This window comes from Hyla sarda, chromosome 3 (assembly GCF_029499605.1).
Source record: "Hyla sarda isolate aHylSar1 chromosome 3, aHylSar1.hap1, whole genome shotgun sequence".
In the NCBI taxonomy this organism is placed as follows: domain Eukaryota; kingdom Metazoa; phylum Chordata; class Amphibia; order Anura; family Hylidae; genus Hyla; species Hyla sarda.
In genome coordinates, this window is record NC_079191.1 from 330,312,691 (window position 1) to 330,329,554 (window position 16,864).

The window sequence follows — 16,864 nt, forward strand, 5'->3', positions numbered from 1 at the left end:
ATTTTCTAAGTATCATGTGTGCTCTGCATCATTGATGGGTGGGTATTTAGCTCCAATGATGTTCAGAAACAGGTAAAGTTTGATGAAGCACATAAAGTGAAACTTCATTTCTATGTCCTGTGGCAGTACTCTGCCAACCTAGGCTTTATGTCACAGTGGCCAGAAAAATAGCCTCTCCTTAGTATAAAACAAATGAGAGCCCTTCTGAAGCTTTCAAAAAAGGCATCTTACTGTAAGAAACATGATTCTCTGATCTGCTGAATCCAAAAGTTTATTCCCCCCAGAGAGGCCTCGCACTGGAGGGGGCCTCGTAGCCGGCTAGCTTGCATTGCCACTCTGCAGAGCCCCCAGGTCCTGGGTGAATTTAACTATAGGCGTGTCTTACAGACACACCTATAGTTAAAGGGGTACTCAGGTGGAGGGTTCACAGAAGTAGAATAGTTAGCTCAGTTAAAACTTAACCTTTAATAATAAGTAGTGATAAGATAAGTTGTCTTCTCGGCCTTTTGGCTAAGATCAAGTGTAGTATCGGTTCTTATCAGTTTTCATGCTGGTGGGAATGGGTGCTGCATGGAGGATGCAGGTGTACCAGGGCTTTCCGGGGCTGGTTCTGAGGAATCAGCTCGACGGCTGCCCCGATGTGACCTGTTCCCTCCGGGTCTCTCCATGAGGCTGAGAGGGTCTAGAGCCAAGGTACTTTTGTGCCTCGGGGAGCGGTGACCCCGAGGTGCTGAAACTCACTGGGAGTACTGGCTCACTGAGTTGAAGCACGGGCACCATAATCTCTTCACCTTGTGGCACCCACCTCTTGATTCCCGGCCTTCTGGCTAGGATCAGAGACATTTTTATAGATCTGGCCGGATGTCCGGGCAGTATATCTGCACACATTCACTTATTTATTTCTTTTTGTCTCACTGTGTCACTTTTTGTGTGTTGTGTGTTCACAGGATTTGTCAGGATGCGGTAGCCCTTTTGGGTGTCCCTCCTGGCGGTCTAGGGGAAGTGTGTGTGGCCATTAGGTTCCGCACCTCCCTGCAAACACCCCGGGTACTCCTGCTTTGGCAGGGTACCTACCGTTATTGGCTCTGCGGGCAGATACCTTGGCTAATGCAAGCATTTGTGGTACCCTAGTAGCTTCGGCGAAAAGGGACTTCAAACCTGGAACCTCGCAGGTACCTTTTGGTCCGGAGGCGAAGGGTAAGGTTTGTTGGGGGGCCTCTCTCCTATCGGAGAAGGGCTTGCGATAGACCGCATCCTTTGTGCACGTTTTTTTTTAGTGTGACACGTTTGCACTTTTTCTTGCACTTTGGGTGAATCGAGAGCACGTTCCTCGGCTTTAGATAAAAAAAAAAAAAAAAAAAAAAAAAAAAGATAAGTAGTCCTCCAATAAGAAATACAAATTAAATCAGCATAGGTCAAATGGATGGAGTGGTCAGACAAATAAATTGGGCTCCAATACCATCATCTATTGCAACAATATTATCCTACAATTTGCAACCTGTGCAATTAAACACTAGGAAGAAGTAAATAATCCCAACGCGCTCCCCCCCCCCCCCCCCCCCTCCAAAACAGATACGGGGTTCATCAGGGGATATATGAAGTAGGAAGAAATAACCAAAAATGATACAGCTGGTTAATAATCGCTGCCAGCTACAATTAGATATAAGGTTCGATAAGGACCACTCACTCAGACCCAATGGTACAGTCCTTAAAATGGAGTGGTTGTCAGGGTAGCCACATGATGACGGCAGGTTCCCTCCTGGAAGCACAGCAGTACTCCGGTGGAAAATATATATTTTTTAAATCAACTGGGGCCAGAAAGTTAAACTGATTTGTAACTGACTTCTATTAAAAAAAATCTTTATCCTTCCAGTACTTTTTAGCAGCTGTATGCTACAAAGGAAATTATTTTCTTTTTGAATTTCTTTTTTGTCTTGTCCACAGTGCTCTCTGCTGACACCTCTGTCCGTGTCAGGAACTGTCCAGAGCAGCATAGGTTTGCAATGGGCTCCTGCTCTGGACAATTCCTGATACGGGCATTAGGTGTCAGCAGAGAGCACTGTGGACAAGACAAAAAAGAAATTCAAAAAGAAAAGAATTTCCATTGTAGCTTACAGCTGCTAAAAAGTACTGGAAGGGTAAACATTTTTTATAGAAGTCATTTACAAATCTGTTTAACTTTCTGGCACCAGTTGATTTAAAAAAAAAAAAAAAAAGGTTTTCCACATGAGTACCCCTTTAACCCCTTAACAACGCAGGACGTAAATGTACGTCCTGGTGAGCTGGTACTTAACGCAACAGGACATACATTTATGTCCTAAGCATAACCGCGAGCATCGGAGCGATGCCCGGATCAATCGCGGCAGGTCCCAGCTGCTGATCGCAGCCAGGGACCCGCCGGTAATGGCCGCCATCCGCGATCCCGCGGATGTCCGCCATTAACCCCTCAGATGCCGTGATCAATACAGATCACGGCATCTGCAGCATCATGGTCACTAAAATGGATGATTGGATCGCCCACAGCGCTGCCGCGGCGATCCGATCATCCAGCACGGCAGACGGAGGTCCCCTCACCTGCCTCCGCTGCCTTGCCGACGTCTTCTGCTCTGATCTGCCTTCCCGCAGACCAGAGCAGATGACGACCTATAACACTGATCAGTGCTATGTCCTATACATAGCACTGAACAGTATAAGCAATCGAATGATTGCTATAAATAGTCCCCTATGGGAACTATTAAAGTGTAAAAATAAAAGGAAAAAAGGAAAAAAATAAAGGAAAAAAATTTGAAAAACCCCCTCCCCCAATAAAAACTTAATTGTCCCATTTTCCCTATTTCACCCCCAAAAAGTGTTAAAAAAATATTTTATGTACATATTTGGTATCGCCGCGTGCGTAAATATCTGAACTATTAAAATAAAATGTTAATGATACCGTATGGTGAACGGCTTGAATGTAAATAAAAAGCCGAAAATAGCTGGACATTTTATTCCCAAAAAAATTTATAAAAAATGGATGGATTAAAAGTTTTATATAAGCAAATATGGTATCAATAACAAGTAAAGATCACGGCGCAAAAAATGAGCCCTCATACCGCCGCTTATACGGTAAAATGAAAAAGTTATAGATCTTCAAAATAGGGGGATTTTAAACGTACTAATTTGGTTAAAAAGTTTGCGATTTTTTTTAAGCGCAACAGTAATAGAAAAGTATGTTATCATGGGTATCATTTTAATCGTATTGACCCAAAGAATAAAGAACACATGTCATTTTTACCGTAAATTGTACGGCGTGAAAACGAAACCTTCCAAGATAAGCAAAATTTGGGTTTTCTTTTTAATTTCCCCACACAAATAGTATTTTTTTGGTTGCGCCATACATTTTTTGGTAAAGTGAGTGATGGCATTACAACGGACAACTGGCCGCGCAAAAAACAAGCCCTTATACTAGTCTGTGGATGAAAATATAAAAGAGTTATAATTTTTGGAATGCAAGGAGGAAAAAATGAAAACGTAAAAATAAAATTGTCTGAGATTCAGGTTAGGCCATTTAGCACTACGCAGGCATTCTGGGTAGGGGAATATCCCTTTTGGGGAGTAGTCTGGCTTGGCATAACTCCCGGTCAGCTTTTTATATTCCTTAACCTCCCTGGCAGTATGATTCTGTCTGGAAATGTGTACCAAAAGCGGTACAATTTTTTTTAACTCAATTTCACATCTCCCTCCACCCATTTCACATCTCCCCCGTCACATTCCCCTCTCCCTTGTCACATCCCCCGTCACATTCTCCCCCCCTCCTTGTCACATTCTCCCCCCTCCTTGTCACATTCTTCCCCCCCCCCCTTGTCACATTCCCCCCCTTGTCACATTCTCCCCCTTCATGTTACATTCCCCTCCCCCGGTCACATCCCCCCCCTTGTCACATCCCCCCTTCATGTCACATTCCCCTCCCCCCCTGTCACATCCCCCCCCAGTCACATTCCCCCCCTTGTCACATTCCCCCCCAGTCACATTCCCCCCAGTCACATTCCCCCCAGTCACATTCCCCCCCAGTCACATTCCCCCCCAGTCACATTCCCCCCAGTCACATTTCCCCCCAGTCACATTCCCCCCCAGTCACATTCCACCTCACTCACATTCCCCCCCTTGTCACATTTCCCCCCAGTCACATTCCCCCCCAGTCACATTTCCCCCCAGTCACATTCCCCCCCAGTCACATTCCACCTCACTTACATTCCCCCCTTGTCACATTTCCCCCCAGTCACATTCCCCCCCAGTCACATTCCCCCTCTGTCACATTCCCCCCTTGTCACATTCCCCCCCCCTTGTCACATTCCCCCCCTGTCACATTCCCCCCCCCCCCCCTTGTCACATTCCCCCCCCTGTCACATTCCCCCCTTGTCACATTCCCCCCCCTTGTCACATTCCCCCCCTGTCACATTCCCCCCTTGTCACATCCCCCCCTCTGTCACATTCTTCCCCCCCCCCCCCCCCCCCCCTTGTCACCTTGTCCTGCAGCAAATACACTAGGTTTGCCGGCAGATTTCAAACCTAGTGTATTTCCTGCAGAACAAGTCCTTTCCCCTTCAGCCAATCACAGGCTTTACACCACTGCGGCCTGTGATTGGCTGAAAAGTGAAAGGTCCTAGAAGATGAATAGTGAAGAGAGGACACCCCGGACCGCACGGAGGGGAACGACATCTGCAGGGACCGGGACTAGGTGAGCAAAAGTTTTTTTTATTTTACTACTTCTTCCCTTTACACTTAGCTCAGTGTTTTTCTACCAGGGGGCCTCCAGCTGTTGTGAAACTACTACTCCCAGCATGCCCGGACAGCCTTTGGCTGTTCGGGCATGCTGAGAGTTGTAGTTTTGGAACAGCTGGAGGCCCCCTGGTAGGGAAACACTGACTTTTAGTATTTTTCTTTACCTGCTCTGGCCGGCCCCCGCAATGGGAGCCGACCAGAGCAGATAAATCGCATGTTTTCCCGGGGGGCCACATCGCTATATCGCATTGCTTTTGCGATATATCGTGCAGCCGGGCCGGGAACTCTGCAATTCTACCCCGAGCGTGACTCGGGGTTACCGATCCTGGCTGGGAAAATTAACCCCGAGTCACGCTCGGGATTTCCGCTCAGGAGGTTAACAGGAGCTAAGCTGATACCAGGGAACACTACCTGAAAAGGTTGTGTAATGAGCTGCTTTGCATATTCCCCTACCCAGAATGTCTGCGGAGTGCTAAATGGCCTAACCTGAATCTCCGTTACACCTGAAGAGGTGTCCTCTCCCTGAGGAAAGTACTGACCCCGTTTAAAGCCTCAGGCCTCTCACCACAGCCAAGCCAGATCACCCTGCTCTGTACTGATGAGGGGCAAAAACCCTGAAACAGCTGTCTGCAGATGGGTCGAAACTTCCCTTTTGGGGAGTAGTTTGGCTTGGCATAACTCCCGGTCAGCTTTTTATATTCCTTAACAGGAGCTAAGCTGATACCAGGGAACACTACCTGAAAAGGTTGTGTAATGAGCTGCTTTGCATATTCCTATATATATATATATATATATATATATATATATATATATATATATATATATATATATATGTATATGTATTTATACATTCCAGCAATAAATCCAACAAAAACACAGCAGTGTTTATTTAAACCATGTTCGGATGCAACGTTTCTGTGGTATCCACCACCTTTTTCAAGCATGGTATACAATTGTGCAAGACAAACCTATATATGGTATCATATTAAGCTAATCACAATTAGAGATGAGCGAACTTACAGTAAATTCGATTCGTCACGAACTTCTCGGCTCGGCAGTTGATGACTTTTCCTGTATAAATTAGTTCAGCTTTCAGGTGCTCCTGTGGGCTGGAAAAGGTGGATACAGTCCTAGGAGACTCTTTCCTAGGACTGTATCCACCTTTTCCAGCCCACCAGAGCACCTGAAGGCTGAACTAATTTACGCAGGAAAGGCATCAACTGCCGAGCCGAGAAGTTCGTGATGAATCGAATTTACTGTAAGTTCGCTCATCTCTAATCACAATCTCCAATCAACATATTTAACATAATCCATACAGTAAAAAACATGATCAATTCAAAATTCATAGTATACAAAAAGTACAAGTGATAAAAAGTGCCATCAGAAACAGAAATGATCACCGTTCATACATTAGACCATCGCTGTTATTAAAAAATAAAGTGCATGTAATTAAGACGCAGCTGCAACTACATCTTACAGTGATTAAAAACAATATTGCCATGGGGACAGACCACTCACCTCCCGCGTGTGGTCGCCGCCATTACGGCGTCTCCTATTGTTGTCACATGGTTCCCGGTCATGTGACGTCCCCCCACTCCGCCCCGTCATCATGTGACCGGAGCGCATACTCCCGCATGCGCGCCCGTCACTCTGATGCTGAAAACGGCATCAAACGACCTGGCGAAGATGTGAGAGCGCCACAGGTCCCGGACCATTCATAACAGTGTAAGTCTATATTAGAATAAAGTACATAACAGAAATAAGATAACAAAATAAAATAGAGGGGCAAATACTTCTGTCATCATAGACCAAGGAGGGAACATAATCGTTCTCTCCCAGTCCGTAGGTAATGTAAAGACATATTAATAATAGAAAAACGCATCAATATCTTTATGTCTATATATATGGTATTATGAATATATGGGGGCATTATTAATATATGTGGGGTTATTATAAATATATATGGGGGTTTTATAAATATATGTGGGGCATTACAAATATATGTGGGAGCTTTATAAAAATATGTGGGGGCATTATAAATATATTTAGGGTATTATTGTCACGATGCCGGCTGGCAGGAGGTGGATCCTCTGTGCCAGAGAGGGATGGCGAGGACCGTGCTAGTGGACCGGTTCTAAGTCACTACTGGTTTTCACCAGAGCCCGCCGCAAAGCGGGATGGTCTTGCTGCGGCGGTAGTGACCAGGTCGTATCCACTAGCAACGGCTCACCTCTCTGGCTGCTGAAGATAGGCGCGGTACAAGGGAGTAGACAGAAGCAAGGTCGGACGTAGCAGAAGGTCGGGGCAGGCAGCAAGGATCGTAGTCAGGGGCAACGGCAGGAGGTCTGGAACACAGGCTAGGAACACACAAGGAAACGCTTTCACTGGCACGATGGCAACAAGATCCGGCAAGGAAGTGCAGGGGAAGTGAGGTGATATAGGGAAGTGCACAGGTGATCAGACTAATTGGAACCACTGCGCCAATCAGCGGCGCAGTGGCCCTTTAAATCGCAAAGACCCGGCGCGCGCGCGCCCTAAGGAGCGGGGCCGCGCGCGCCGGGACAGGACCGACGGGGAGCGAGTCAGGTACGGGAGCCGGGGTGCGCATCGCGAGCGGGCGCTACCCGCATCGCGAATCGCATCCCGGCTGGAGGCGGTATCGCAGCGCCCCGGGTCAGTGGATCTGACCGGAGCGCTGCAGTGAGGAGAGTGTAGCGAGCGCTCCGGGGAGGAGCGGGGACCCGGAGCGCTCGGCGTAACAGTACCCCCCCCCTTGGGTCTCCCCCTCTTCTTAGAGCCTGAGAACCTGAGGAGCAGACTTTTGTCTAGGATATTGTCCTCAGGTTCCCAGGATCTCTCTTCTGGACCACAACCCTCCCAATCCACTAAAAAAAAGGTTTTCCCTCTGACCTTTTTGGATGCCAGAATTTCTTTGACGGAGAAGATGTCCGAGGAGCCGGAAACAGGAGTGGGAGGAACAGATTTGGGAGAGAAACGGTTGATGATAAGTGGTTTAAGAAGAGAAACGTGAAAGGCATTAGGAATACGAAGAGAAGGAGGAAGAAGAAGTTTGTAAGAGACAGGATTAATCTGGCACAAAATTTTGAAAGGACCAAGATAGCGTGGTCCCAACTTGTAGCTAGGGACACGGAAGCGGACATATTTAGCGGAGAGCCATACCTTGTCTCCAGGGGAAAAAATGGGAGGAGCTCTTCTTTTCTTATCCGCGAACTTCTTCATGCGTGATGAAGCCTTTAAGAGAGAATTTTGGGTCTCTCTCCATATGATGGAAAGGTCACGAGAAATTTCATCCACAGCGGGCAGACCAGAGGGCAACGGGGTAGGGAGGGGGGGAAGAGGGTGACGGCCGTACACCACGAAAAATGGGGATTTGGAGGAAGATTCAGAGACTCTGAAGTTATACGAGAATTCGGCCCATGGAAGAAGATCTGCCCAGTCATCCTGGCGGGAGGAAACAAAATGGTGTAAATAATCACCCAAGACCTGGTTAACTCTTTCTACTTGTCCATTGGATTGAGGATGATATGCAGAAGAAAAATTTAATTTAATCTTGAGTTGTTTACAGAGAGCCCTCCAGAATTTAGACACGAATTGGACGCCTCTATCCGAGACGATCTGCGTAGGCAACCCGTGAAGACGAAAAATGTGTACAAAAAATTGTTTAGCCAACTGAGGCTGAGGAAGACCAGGAAGAGGGATGAAATGTGCCATTTTGGAGAATCGATCAACGACCACCCAAATAACAGTGTTGCCACGGGAAGGGGGTAAATCAGTAATAAAATCCATACCAATCAGAGACCAAGGCTGTTCGGGGACAGGCAGAGGATGAAGAAAACCAGCGGGCTTCTGGCGAGGAGTCTTATCCCGGGCACAGATAGTGCAGGCTCGCACAAAGTCCACAACATCCGTCTCCAGAGTCGGCCACCAATAGAAGCGAGAGATGAGTTGCACAGATTTCTTGATGCCTGCATGACCTGCGAGATGGGAGGAGTGACCCCATTTGAGGATTCCGAGGCGTTGGCGTGGAGAAACAAAGGTCTTTCCTGGAGGAGTTTGCCTGATGGAGGCTGGAGAAGTGGAAATCAGGCAGTCAGGAGGAATGATGTGTTGCGGAGAGAGTTCAACTTCAGAAGCATCCGAGGAACGAGAGAGAGCATCGGCCCTAATGTTCTTATCGGCAGGCCGAAAGTGAATTTCAAAATTAAATCGGGCAAAGAACAGAGACCACCTGGCCTGGCGAGGATTCAGCCGTTGGGCAGACTGGAGGTAGGAGAGGTTCTTGTGATCGGTGTAAATAATAACTGGAAATCTTGATCCCTCCAGCAGATGCCTCCATTCCTCAAGTGCTAATTTAATGGCTAGAAGCTCTCGATCCCCGATGGAGTAGTTCCTCTCCGCCGGAGAGAAGGTCCTAGAAAAAAAACCACAAGTAACAGCATGCCCGGAAGAATTTTTTTGTAGAAGGACAGCTCCAGCTCCCACTGAGGAGGCATCAACCTCCAATAGGAAGGGTTTGGAAGGGTCAGGTCTGGAGAGCACGGGAGCCGAAGAAAAGGCAGACTTGAGCCGTTTAAAGGCGTCTTCCGCTTGAGGAGGCCAAGACTTGGGATCGGCATTTTTTTTGGTTAAAGCCACGATAGGAGCCACAACGGTAGAAAAATGTGGAATAAATTGCCTGTAATAATTGGCGAACCCCAAAAAGCGTTGAATAGCACGGAGTCCGGAGGGGCGTGGCCAATCTAAGACGGCAGAGAGTTTGTCTGGATCCATTTGTAGTCCCTGGCCAGAGACCAAGTATCCTAGGAAAGGAAGAGATTGGCATTCAAACAGACATTTCTCTATTTTGGCATAGAGTTGATTGTCACGAAGTCTCTGAAGAACCATACGGACATGCTGGCGGTGTTCTTCTAGATTGGCAGAAAAAATCAGGATATCGTCCAGATATACAACAACACAGGAGTATAAAAGATCACGAAAAATTTCATTAACAAAGTCTTGGAAGACGGCAGGGGCGTTGCACAGGCCAAAGGGCATGACCAGATACTCAAAGTGTCCATCTCTGGTGTTAAATGCCGTTTTCCACTCATCCCCCTCTCTGATGCGGATGAGATTATAAGCACCTCTTAAGTCCAGTTTGGTAAAGATGTGGGCACCTTGGAGGCGATCAAAGAGTTCAGAGATGAGGGGTAGGGGGTAGCGGTTCTTAACCGTGATTTTATTAAGACCGCGGTAGTCAATGCAAGGACGTAGGGAGCCATCTTTTTTGGACACAAAGAAAAATCCGGCTCCGGCAGGAGAGGAGGATTTACGGATAAAGCCCTTTTTTAAATTTTCCTGGACGTATTCAGACATGGCAAGAGTCTCTGGGGCGGATAGAGGATAAATTCTGCCCCGGGGTGGAGTAGTGCCCGGGAGAAGGTCGATAGGACAATCATAAGGCCTGTGAGGAGGTAGAGTCTCAGCTTGTTTTTTGCAAAAAACATCCGCAAAGTCCATATAGGCCTTAGGGAGACCGGTCACAGGAGGAACCACAGAGTCACGGCAAGGGTTACTGGGAACCGGTTTTAGGCAGTCCTTGGAACAAGAGGGCCCCCAACTCTTGATCTCCCCAGTGGACCAATCCAGGGTTGGGGAATGAAGTTGAAGCCAGGGAAGTCCAAGGAGAATTTCAGAAGTGCAATTGGGGAGGACCAAAAGTTCAATCCTCTCGTGGTGAGATCCGATGCACATTAGAAGGGGCTCCGTGCGGAAACGTATGGTACAGTCCAATCTTTCATTGTTTACACAATTGATGTAGAGGGGTCTGGCGAGACTGGTCACTGGGATGTTGAACCTGTTGACGAGAGAGGCCAAAATAAAATTTCCTGCAGATCCGGAGTCCAAGAAGGCCATAGTAGAGAAGGAGAAGGCAGAGGCAGACATCCGCACAGGCACAGTAAGACGTGGAGAAGCAGAGTAGACATCAAGGACCGTCTCACCTTTGTGCGGAGTCAGCGTACGTCTTTCCAGGCGGGGAGGACGGATAGGACAATCCTTCAGGAAGTGTTCGGTACTAGCACAGTACAGGCAGAGGTTCTCCATGCGGCGTCGTGTCCTCTCTTGAGGTGTCAGGCGAGACCGGTCGACCTGCATAGCCTCCACGGCGGGAGGCACAGGAACGAATTGCAGGGGACCAGAGGAGAGAGGAGCCGAGGAGAAGAAACGCCTCGTGCGAACAGAGTCCATATCCTGGCGGAGCTCCTGACGCCTTTCGGAAAAACGCATGTCAATGCGAGTGGCTAGGTGAATGAGTTCATGTAGATTAGCAGGGATTTCTCGTGCGGCCAGAACATCTTTAATGTTGCTGGATAGGCCTTTTTTAAAGGTCGCGCAGAGGGCCTCATTATTCCAGGATAATTCTGAAGCAAGAGTACGGAATTGTACGGCATACTCGCCAACGGAAGAATTACCCTGGACCAGGTTCAACAGGGCAGTCTCAGCAGAAGAGGCTCGGGCAGGTTCCTCAAAGACACTTCGGATTTCCGAGAAGAAGGAGTGTACAGAGGCAGTGACGGGGTCATTGCGGTCCCAGAGCGGTGTGGCCCAAGACAGGGCTTTTCCAGACAGAAGGCTGACTACGAAAGCCACCTTAGACCTTTCAGTGGGAAACTGGTCCGACATCATCTCCAAGTGCAGGGAGCATTGGGAAAGAAAGCCACGGCAAAACTTAGAGTCCCCATCAAATTTATCCGGCAAGGATAGGCGTAAACCAGAAGCGGCCACTCGCTGCGGAGGAGGTGCAGGAGCTGGCGGAGGAGATGATTGCTGAAGCTGTGGTAGTAACTGCTGTAGCATAACGGTCAGTTGAGACAGCTGTTGGCCTTGTTGCGCTATCTGTTGTGACTGCTGGGCGACCACCGTGGTGAGGTCAGCGACAACTGGCAGAGGAACTTCAGCGGGATCCATGGCCGGATCTACTGTCACGATGCCGGCTGGCAGGAGGTGGATCCTCTGTGCCAGAGAGGGATGGCGAGGACCGTGCTAGTGGACCGGTTCTAAGTCACTACTGGTTTTCACCAGAGCCCGCCGCAAAGCGGGATGGTCTTGCTGCGGCGGTATTGACCAGGTCGTATCCACTAGCAACGGCTCACCTCTCTGGCTGCTGAAGATAGGCGCGGTACAAGGGAGTAGACAGAAGCAAGGTCGGACGTAGCAGAAGGTCGGGGCAGGCAGCAAGGATCGTAGTCAGGGGCAACGGCAGGAGGTCTGGAACACAGGCTAGGAACACACAAGGAAACGCTTTCACTGGCACGATGGCAACAAGATCCGGCAAGGAAGTGCAGGGGAAGTGAGGTGATATAGGGAAGTGCACAGGTGATCAGACTAATTGGAACCACTGCGCCAATCAGCGGCGCAGTGGCCCTTTAAATCGCAAAGACCCGGCGCGCGCGCGCCCTAAGGAGCGGGGCCGCGCGCGCCGGGACAGGACCGACGGGGAGCGAGTCAGGTACGGGAGCCGGGGTGCGCATCGCGAGCGGGCGCTACCCGCATCGCGAATCGCATCCCGGCTGGAGGCGGTATCGCAGCGCCCCGGGTCAGTGGATCTGACCGGAGCGCTGCAGTGAGGAGAGTGTAGCGAGCGCTCCGGGGAGGAGCGGGGACCCGGAGCGCTCGGCGTAACAATTATAAATATATGTTGGGGCATTTTACATATATGTGGGGACATTATACATTTTTGGGTAGTATAATGAATATATATTGGGGCATTATACATATATGTGGGTGTTAAAAATATTTGTGGGAGTACAGAGGCCAGAATAAATCTATGTAGGGGCAGGGGGCAGTATAAATACTGTATATGAGGGGACACAGATGGGCAGTATAAATGTATGAGGCGGTTCAGGGGGTAGTATAAATATATGAGGGGGCACATGGGGGGGGGTTATTCAGTGTTGTCAATGTGTAGTTATGGTGTGGTACAATTATTTGTTCCTTGTATAGTGGTGTTGCTTGCTGGCAATATTGGTCTGTGTATAGCGGTGTTATTCAGTATCATTATGGTAGTATTATCCCGACAGCATATGGTGGTAATGTGTAGTCATGGTGTGCCAGTATGATTTGACCCTTGTATCATGGTGTTATTGGTGATACTGCTCTGTGTATAGTGGTGTTATTCAGTATCAGTATGGCAGTATTATCCTGTCACTATATGGTGGTAATGGTAGTGATCATGGTGTGGGCTAATAATGTATCCCTTGTATAGTGGTGATATTGGTCTGTCTATAGTGTTTTTTATATAATAACAGAAGGAGTAATACGTCATCCTGGTGTTAAGGTATTATTTTATGTTTTTAAATGGCAACCTGAGAGAAAATCCTGCATGCACCCCTGGTGAATGGTGATGAATACACTGGATGCACCTCCATTCTCATAGGTTTTCAGGCTGATTGATTGGGTTTCGCTATGGCCTCACAAAGTGTAGAGCCGCCTCTGAACCCCCCCACCCCCAACAAGACAATGACCTTAAGTACATAGCTAATAGAAGGAGGAGGGCTTAGGGTCAACCCAGTGAAGATCCAACCAGAGGTTTGACTTGAATCCAGTCGAAAGTGGAGAGACATAAAAATGGGCATCTACAGTCCTCATCCAAAGTGATCAAGCTTGAGAGGATCTACAGAGAAGTATCCTAGAAATTTCCAAAATCCAGTGTACAAACCTTGTGGTATCACACTGAAGAAGACTGGAGGCTGTGATAGTTACCAATGATGCTTAAACTACATTCTGAAAATATGGTCTGAATACTTATGTCCATGCAGAATTTTAGTTTTTCCTTTTTAACACATTTGCAAAAAAATCTAAAATTTTGTTTTCACATTTCCAGTATAGGGTCATAGGTGCAGGTTGATGGGGGAAAACTTGAATTTTAGTGGCAGGTTTGCCCATTCCTGACAACTGCATTTACATAAATGATCCCCCTGATATATTTTTAAAGAGGCTTGAATTGTATCTGGTTTGTACCTCCAGTGGTACAAACTAAGCACAACATATTACACACTGAAATGACATATCTGTGGAAACATCTTGCAACATCATCATCATCTTCATATGAAGGAAATACCTGCTCAGCCAATCACTGGCGAGGTGAGTAACGGCTACGGTCAAAGAGTGGCCCAGTGGGCTTTTTCAGTGTGTTGAATCAGGGACCAGGAAGCGGGCACCATTGGGAGGGGAGTATCTGTTAACTCCATTTTTTTTTATTTCAGCCTGAACACTTTGATCTCTACATTTCTCTAAAGTCTCATGTGGCATTGTCTGTATCAGGAGTGTAAAATTGGTGTATATACACATGCAAGTTTAAACTAGGACAAATAGTGGTGAAGTACAGACAACTATATAGGTAAGTAAACATTACATCCTAGGTATATAACTATAGAAAGATCAATATATACTGTGTGTGTGTGTGTATATATATATATATATATATATATATATATATACACAAATAAATAAAATAAATAATATATGTATCTATATACAGTGGTCCCTCAACATACGATGGTAATTCGTTCCAAACGACCCATGGTTTGTCGAATCCATCGTATGTTGAGGGATCCGTGCAATGTAAAATATAGGAAGCTGTACTCACCTGTCCCCGTCGTTCCGGACCAGGTCCTCACTGCTCCCGATGCTGTCCCAGGGGCTCCCGATGCTGTCCCGCTGCTCCGGTGTCTTCTTCGCGATCCTCCGGTGTCGTCTGCAGGGTCCGGGCCTCGCTTTCTGGTGACGTTATTACGCTGCTGCGCCGGCGCGGCGTGCGTAGTGACGTAATAACGACGCCGGAAAGCAAGGCCCGGACCCTGGAGAAGATGCGCAAGACACCGGAGGATCGCGAAGTGGACCCGGAGCAGCGGGAATAGGTAAGCGAACCTGCCAGGGATGCTTAAACTGCTATCCGACAGCAGCTAAAGCATTGTGCGCTGTCGGATAGCAGTTTATGCGATGGCCCCGACATATAAAAGCATCGTATGTCGATGCTGACATCGACATGCGATGGCCTCTGAGAGGCCATCGTATGTCGATTTTATCATATGTCGGGGCCATCGTAGGTCGGGGGGTTACTGTATATAAAACTCTATGGCCCTCATTTACTATTGCAAACCCGACATGTTTTGTCAGGTTATGCACCAGATTCTGTCGCATTGTGCCAGAAATTCTTTCTGCGCCAGATTTTGAACCAAAATTGAAAAAAACCCAGACTAACTCTCCATTTTGCTAAGAAAACCTGAAAAGGGGGTGTGGTCACTGGGTAAAGGGGGCGTGGTCTCTGTGAATGGGCGTGTTCCCGACATTTTTACAAAAACCCAACATATTTACTAAGGTTTCCACATTAAATGTGGTGGATTTGAGCTGAGGAAAACCCGACAGATAAGAGCATGTGTAAAAAAAAGCAAAGTGTAGGAAAAGTGGAAAATGTAGAGAAACCTTACTAAATACCATGGAAAATAAATTGTAGGGAATTAAAACCCACAAAGAAACCTACACTCCACTCTTAGTAAATGAGGGCCAATGTGTGTGTATGTGTGTGTGTATGTTCCAGCATCATGTCCAAACAACTAAAGATATTAACATGAAACTTGGCACACATGTTACTTATATGTCAACAACAAACATAGAATAGGTAATTTAACCCTTACTCACCCCCAATTGCCAGGGTCAGGGTTTTGTTTAACCCCTTAAGGACCAGGCCATTTTACACCTTAGGACCAGAGCGTTTTTTGAACATCTGACCACTGTCTCTTTAAACATTAATAACTCTGGAATGCTTTTAGTTATCATTCTGATTCCGAGATTGTTTTTTCGCGACATAGTCTACTTTAACACAGTGGTAAAATTTTGTGGCATCCTTTCATGGTGAAAAATCCCCAAATTTGATGAAAAAAATTAAAATTTAGAATTTTTCTAACTTTGAAGCTCTCAAAGAAAATGGATATTCCAAATAAATTTATTTTTGGATCACATATACAATATGTCCACTTTATGTTTGCATCATGAAATTGACGTGTTTTTACTTTTGGAAGACACCAAAATTTTTTGACATTTTCAAATTTTTCACAAAATGTTCAAACTCACTATTTTTCAGTGACCAGTTCAGTTGTGAAGTGGATTTGAAGGTTCTTCATATTAGAAATACCCCATAAATGACCCCATTATAAAAACTACACCCCCAAAGTATTCAAAATGACATTCAGTAAGTGTTTTAACCCTTTAGGTGTTTCACAGGAATAGCAGCAAAGTGAAGGAGAAAATTCAAAATCTTCATTTTTTACACTCGCATGTTCTTGTAGACCTAATTTATGAATTTTTGCAAGGGGTAAAAGGAGAATATTTTTACTGGTATTTGTAGCCCAATTTCTCTTGAGTAAGCATATACCTCATATGTCTATGTAAAGTCTTCAGCGGGCGCAGTAGAGGGCTCAGAAGGGAAGGAGCGACAAGGGGATTTTGGAGAGAACATTTTTCTGAAATGGTTTTGGGGGGGCATGTCACCTTTAGGAAGCCCCTAGGGTGCCAAAACAACGAAAAAAAATACATGGCATACCATTTTGGAAACTAGACCCCCTCGGGGAAAGTAACAAGGAATTAAGTGAGCCTTATTACCCCACAGGTGTTTCATGACTTTTGCAAATGTAAAAAAAAAAAAATATTTTTTTTTACATAAAATGCTTGTTTTCCCAAAAATGTTACATTTTTACAAAGAGTTAAAGCAGAAACTACCCACCAAAATTTGAAGCCCAATTTCTCCTGATTCAGAAAACACCCCATATGGGGTGAAAAGTGCTCTGCTGGCGCACTACAGGTCTCAGAAGAGGAGTAGTCACATTTGGCTTTTTGGAAGCAAATTTTGCTCTGGGGGCATGCCGCATTTAGGAAGCCCTACGGTGCCAGGACAGCAAACCCCCCCCCCCCCCACATTGCATTATATTTTGGAAACTAGACCCCTTGGGGAACGTAACAAGGGATAAAGTGAACCTTAATACCCCACAGGGGTTTCACGACTTTTGAATATGTAAAAAAAAAAATTTTTTACCGAAAATGCTTGGTT

General features: G+C 46.6%; 1 pseudogene; it reads left to right on the forward strand.

Moving 5' to 3' along the window:
- The first annotated feature begins 490 nt into the window (after window positions 1-490).
- On the forward strand, window positions 491-600 carry LOC130363295 (U2 spliceosomal RNA; annotated as a pseudogene).
- Window positions 601-16,864: the final 16,264 nt, after the last annotated feature.